The sequence below is a fragment of the Gossypium raimondii genome, chromosome 8 (genome assembly GCF_025698545.1).
Source record: "Gossypium raimondii isolate GPD5lz chromosome 8, ASM2569854v1, whole genome shotgun sequence".
Lineage (NCBI taxonomy): Eukaryota > Viridiplantae > Streptophyta > Magnoliopsida > Malvales > Malvaceae > Gossypium > Gossypium raimondii.
In genome coordinates, this window is record NC_068572.1 from 19,604,866 (window position 1) to 19,612,101 (window position 7,236).

Below are 7,236 nucleotides of genomic sequence, written 5' to 3' on the forward strand. Positions count from 1 at the left end.
TAGCGGTTAACTATTTTAACAAAGAGGAAATAGACGATACCTGAGCTGATAACGAAGCAAAAGAGTCAACTTCATGAACTCTGGCTACACATCTTCTTGAAGCTGTTCGATTTTTTGGCCATTGATAGTTATTACTCGCGATCCTCTCGATGATCTTATAAGCCTCATTATAAGACTTAGACAAAATTGCACCATTTGCGGAAGCATCTACCATCAATCTTGTATGTGCATTGAAACCATTATAGAATGTCTCCAACTGGATACAATAAGGAATCCCATGATGAGGACACTTACGAAGTAAGTCCTTGAATCACTCCCAAGCCTCATACAAAGACTCGTCATCCAATTATTGGAAAGTTGTGATCTCGTTCCTCAACTTAGTGTTTTTGCTGGGTGGGAAATACTTAACCAAAAATCTCTTCGCTAATTCTTGCCATGTAGATATGGAACTTGGTGGCAATGAATTGAGCCATGCTTGTGCTCGATCTCACAGCGAGTATGGAAATAACTTCAACCTCAGTGCATCTTCAGTCACACTGGCTATCTTGAATGAATCACTCACCTCCATAAACAATCGAAGGTGAAGATATGGATCTTCTATGGGCATACCACTAAATTGGCCCACCGTTTGTAGCATTCAAAACATCACCAGTTTCAATTCAAACTGGGTTGCCTCAATATCTTGCCTTTTAATTCCTGGGTTTAACTCACTAAAAATTGGCACAATATTGTCTGATGCAACGATCCCTATCATCGGTAATAAGGATAGGATTTCATACATGATCGACTTCATTACCTTGGTCTTGATTTTGATTCCCAAGATCTATCTCGACTTGTCTTTGAGCTATTTGTTCACATCTTTTTTGTCTGAAAGTTCACTCAATTTCAGGGTCTATAGGGAGTAAATTGATTATTTGATCTATGCTCATAAACACCTAAAAAGAAAATCACAAGAGTTAAAAAGAATAAGTTAGTAATGTTAGAAATAAATCAAATTAAAATTAAATAATTTCACAAAAAATGACTATGGCAACAGTTGACAATCCCCAGCAACGGCGCCAAAAACTTGTAACACTTATGTTTGTGCAAGTATACACAGTCGATATCAAGTAATAAATAAGTATCGAGTTATTGTCTCCACAGGGATTGTGTTTGTGCTAAGTCACTTAATTTGTAAAATTATATTAACAATTTGGTAAATAAAAACACAATATAGTTGAGAAGTGGTGATTAAAGTATATTAAACTAAATGCAATGATCCCTAATGCAAATTATCCTAAGTATGCAAACTATATGAACGAATTAGATTTTAGTAAATTTAAACACAATTTGCAACAATTATAACATAAATAAACTAGGACAATTACTTTAATTAAACTCAATTTATTATCAACATGCTTAATAACATTCGGAAAAACATTCCATGGCAACTCGATCTTTCATGAGTTTGGAAACCACATTAGGTCCTTTCAGAATCATTTACTTAGTAAATACGCATTTTACTAATCCTTATTTACTAAGGGTTTTTTAGTATTCGTGTGAAGTAACAGGGACGTGTCAGGTTTGAAACAATTTAATCACACAAATCTAAAAACTATTCAGATAACAGAGCTTGGTCAGAGTTGTTATGCAACCTACAATTTAATCGGGTCAGGATCTAAATTGAGCATGCAAATTTCAATTATGTGCCCATTAGCCGTCGTCTGGTCAGGATTTCTCAGCTAATTCAGGTGCATTTCGATCACATATGAACGAAATACAGACTTGATTTTAATTGAAAACATGATCGATTGGGGCACAAACATTATAAGCATGAATCAAATAAATATTATATAATCAAATCAATCATCCTAGCTTAAATAAAATTAAGGTAACATTGTTGTAAAAAAGAACACAGAACACATACCAAACATCTTTAGATTAAATTAAAGAAAAGAAACATTAAACCCAATTCAGAGTGGCTATCACCAAAGACTCTAACTGACGAGGCTCATTCGCTTCTTTGCTTTGCTTCTTTGCTGATGGTTCTCCAAGGTGGCAGACCAAGGGTTTTTTAAGAGGCTAATTTTGCTAAAAATCCTTATGCAAGGATGATAATAGGCGTGTGGGGGAAATATAGCTAAGAGAGTTGAGAGAGGAGAGAATGATGAATGAGTGAGGGATGACTGAAAAAGTGAGAAATTAGCTCTTATTTGTAGGTGAGGCAAGGGAGCTAGTTTGCTAAAAATAGGAGTGTCCATCTTTTGAAACTTCTTCCAAGGATGGTCAGCTATGGATTGAGGAAATGTGGCTGATTCTACTTCATTCTTGGTCAATTTGAGTGCCACCACATCTCAGGACTAAGACTCGGTCACCAGCAAATCTTCGGGAAAGTCTCTGATTTCTTTAACTCTTCAAGGACCTTGTGTAATTAAACCAAAAATTGATTTATGATCAGCCATGTGCAGCCGAATATTGGGTTGACTTGGTCCCCAATTTGGACGGTTTTGCAATTAGAAGAAAACTCTCAGACCTGTCCAAAAATAGCTGATAGTTTAGAGAACCAAATAATATAATTTTAACCATTTCAATTTATTAAAACCCAATTTATTAATGAAATATTTAAAATGAATTATTAAATATAACTTTATATTTTATTATTTAATTTAATCATGCATGGCTCACTTTATAGATTAAAAATATAATATGTTCAAACTAATATAAAATAAGTCATTTTATGCATGAAAACTATATAATAAAGCATAAAATCACATTTTAATAATTTCTATGTCCTAATTTCATATTTTCGCATATTTCATTAATTTATTAAACAATTACTTGGTTTTAACAACAAATTTAAGTAAAAATATGATGAATTATATAGGAAAAATCCTATATATTTTTCAGTTTACAGAAGGACACACTGATACTGAAGGAGGCGAAAACCAGTATGACAGCAAAGGAACAAACCTAAATGCAAAGACATCATTATGGTGCAAACTAAAAGATGTCAAAAAAATGGTACATTCCATCAACAATAGGCAGATCAAGCTTGTCGCTATAGTAGAAGATATGGAGAAATCCCAGAATTTGTTTTATGCGTATACCAGTGCCTGGAATAGTTCTATTGTAGCATATTAGGCTAACTGAGCCCATATCCACTACCGAAATTCCCAGTGTTTCCACCAATAGTTTGAAATTATGACCTCTCTTCCTCGGGTGACAACTTAGAAGATCGAGACAGATAGGTGGCATCCCCACCCATTGTGCAGGTCTTTGATAATGAGAAAGAAGAGGAATCCAAGGACATTGAAGAATGTCTGTGAAAGATTGATATCTTATTCGAGGATGGTATTTTTATTGATCAAGAGGATACTATTATTGAGAAGGAAGTTGCTGCGGCAAAAGAGGAAGTTGTTGCTAAAGAAGAAGAAGTTGCTAAAAATAAGAAAGAAAAAGAAGAAGAAGATTCTGTTGAGAAGACTATCACCTCACCCGAGTCTGTGGGTGCAAATATTGATAATTTGGAGTGAGCTGAAGCGAGACCGATAGAAGTTGTTGAGGTAACCAGTGAGGAGCAATGCAATTCATTGGCAATAGTGGTCTACATTGGACCACTCCAAGTGGCCTCTCCTACACAGGAAGCAGTCGATGATGCTAGGACAGAGCCAGGAACTGAAGAGCAATCCGAAGACCGTGCAAAGCCCAAAGAAAAGAAAGGGAAGCACTTCAGGGATAAAAAAAATGAAAGAAGAAGGAGAGGAAAATGAGGAGAAAGAAACATCATGTTGCGACATCGACAGTTGTGGATAACTGAGTTAGTTTATTTTAAGCTTTAGTTATAGTATTCATGCATTGCATGTAGCTGTAAGTTTTATTTTGATAAGTATTTATTGTCATTGCATTTTTTTATTGTCATTTCATTTTCATATTAGTGCGTTGGGGACAATGCAAACTTTAAGTTTGGGGGAATGCACATGGGGCTTAAAGATGCACCCATATTTCAAATTTTTTCTTTCGATAATGAAGCATGCAAGGTTTAATTATATTTAATGAAAATTGTACGAAAATTTCTATTACATTCGATGCTTAATTCTTGAATCATGTGAATTATCAATGAATAAGTTGAATAAATTTGACAGGAGGTTGTAAATTCAATTATTTGATGAATGGATTAGGTTGCATTAGTAGAGGAAGACTGCTATCATTCCTTAAATCTTGAATGAATCCGCTTTTTACAGCTACTTATATATGTATATATAGTTATAAATTAGAGACACTTGAAAATGGGTGTAGTATGGAATGTTAAAAAGGGAACACTCCAATACAAGCGTTAGAAAAATCAATCTGGCCAAAGGCTGTAGCTGCATAAGTGTGTCAGTGTAATTACGTACGGCATGGGAGTTTGTTGCACGGTGTGATAACACTAGAAAGAACATAGGTTTTCCCCTTTACTTATTGGTTAAATTGTTCGTATTTAGTTATCCTTAGCATACATTTTAGCATTTTCAGTTTAGTAAATTGCATTTTATAACTCAGTGAATCCTAGCATATTATATCCTTAATTTTGTTATCTTTTTGCATTAATGTCATCGCATAACTGAATTTCAGATTGCATCCAGAATTGTCGCTATACTTGACAGTTGTCCGGATAAGAATTAAAATTGTATGAGTTGTCCAGTCTGGTATAACCAACCTGTACGTACAGGGACAAAATAATTTTGACGAAAGGACACCTGTACTGTTGGAGGAGGACATAAAAGGTGGACGTGAAAAGAAAAATAGGGCTTTTCTTTTTTCCAGATCATCATCTGATCTTAAAGCTTGCGGCCATTGCAACTTAAACCTCTCATGGGTGAGCCAACGTGAAAACCAAATGCAGACTAGCTTCTGACAAGAAGACCTAAGAGGGAGACAAGAGGGTATAGAGAGATTCAGTCGAGTTGTCTAGGAATAGTATTCTCTATTCGATTCTTTCTTATTTCTTTATGAATGTTGGTGATTATTCTTTGTTTTCTGTTTGTATGGAAGTACACATGAATTCTTGATTAAATGTTATCTTATTCAATCTTGCTTTTTTTGTTTAATCTTGGGGTTTGAATGTTTTTAACACGCAAATGTTATTGTAGTCACTAACACTGGAAAGTGCAGTGACAGTTTAAGCCAATAAGGATTACAACAAAGGTTGAGTGAGGATTAGAGGTATTTAGTCCACTTGTTCTGAACAATGCCGTATTGCCATCATCGGAAGGTGAGGTTAGTATGCATGTTTAAGTCTTGGATTAAATAGAGGAGTGACGTTGAGTAAGATAAATTGAAATTTATTACTTCGATAGTTACCTATCTTTTTATACCTTGTGAACACTTAGTATTCTGTTAAAAAATCATGTTGGTGATCCGAGTTTATCATTATCATATTTTATTTTATCGTTTTCAAGTTATTGCATCGACAACTATTCTCACAATTTTTCTCGTTTCCATCTAGTTGTTGTACCGACATTAATAGACAAAAGACTACCATCCCTGTGGGATTGATAACTGACAGACTCACATCTGTCTACTATACTTGCATCGATAGTGTACGCTTGCACATTATTGTTGTGATGTTAAACTGTCGATCACACCCCAAAATAGTGCCACAGAGTTTTAGGGGTATTTTAGGAATTTTGGCCTAGGTGAGCTCAGAATTTTGTAAGGTTGGTACTGATATTGTTTTCAGCTATGGCATCTTAGCTGTCAAATCAATTATTGAAAAAGTATTCTAGAAACCGTTAATTTTAGAAGAAGGACTAACTTGTAACAAAGTCAAAATAATAGGCATTTATGTGGCAATTTAACCTAGTTTATAAAATTTAACCTATTTCCTCCCCATAAACATGTTCTTTACGTCTGTTTTTTTCCCTTCATTGTGCTTGCCGCCACTTGCCAGTCCTTTGATCTCTAACTCTATTTTTGATTCCCAAACCACAATACCTTGATTTCTTATCATTCCTAAGTCATTTACCATCATAAATCTCCAAGAAAACAACCCAAAACTCAATAGATTTCATCATCTTCTTCAAACATAGGTTTTTCAAAGTTGTGTTGAAACTCATTCATTCTTTCAACAAATGTAATCATTCATGTATCCATTGGTTTTTAATGTTATTTAGACTCTAAAACTGAATTATTAACCCTCAAATCGCATATTTTAAATAAAAGCCAAAAATCAAACCATTAATGGTGGATTTCAAGATTTTGCATAAAAACTTGGTTTCAATTTTTTTAACTTGTTTTAGGATAATTAGAAGGTTTTTAAACTTATCTTGAAGTTTCGTTAATGATTTCTCATGTTCTAATGCATTTTGTTAAAATTGCCTAAAAGATGTTGAAAAATGTCGATACCATGAATTGAGTAGATTTGTCTAGTTTTAAGGTTATGAATTAGGTGTAGATAATTAATTAGATGAACAAAACTGATTTTAGAGAAAAAGATTGAGTATAGATCGAGATATTAGAATTTAAAGTTTGCTGTGTTAATAGCTTATGTTACATGAGAACTTAGCTTAAAGCTTGTGTGTTAGTTGCTTTGAATGAATTTTTGTGGATATTTGACTATGGTTATTGTATGATTTATGTCTATAAAGCTTTAGATTTGTTAGAGCTTGCTACTAGCTAGGGAAGCGTTAGTTGTGCTTTCAGCTTTTCAGTAAAAGCATAGAGTGGTGAATGTATGGAATTGCTACTCGTAAACACGAGTCATGGTTATTTGGGAATTCAGATGTAGCCTAAACCCCTACTCTAATTTTTGAGTGTAAGTTTCCTTAAATCTGTAATTATCTTGTGATTTTATGGTTATATATTCTGCATGTAAGGTGGTATGTGAAATATAGTGACTATTGTGTAAAGTGAAATCATATACATGAAATGAATGTGTAATATATATGCAATATGATTGTGCTAGTGTTTTGCAAAAGATGCTAATATGCATGATAGTTCACAGATAATCAGTAAGTAGTATGTGTTGTTTTCAGATATTCTGGCCTTGTGATCTTGGAACTATTGGGTATAGTTGGCATGCCATAGGATTATGAGTACTCATTTATATGTTTAGTGGTTTTGGGCATTGAGGCCTTGGGACATGTTTGAAAGGATAAGGGAATGAGAGCTAAGCTCCATTCAACGGGGCATGTGAGGGGTAGTAAGGACAGTGTTAGCTAAATGTTTCACTTTTGGGACATGTTTAACTCTATGAGTCTGTGTGGTGTAATGGAGATC

General features: G+C 34.1%; 1 non-coding gene across 1 annotated transcript; it reads left to right on the plus strand.

The window, feature by feature from the left end:
- The first annotated feature begins 272 nt into the window (after window positions 1-272).
- On the plus strand, window positions 273-379 carry LOC128032104 (small nucleolar RNA R71). The gene has a single exon (XR_008188234.1). It is a non-coding gene; the product is annotated as a small nucleolar RNA R71 (small nucleolar RNA).
- The last annotated feature ends 6,857 nt before the right edge of the window (window positions 380-7,236 follow it).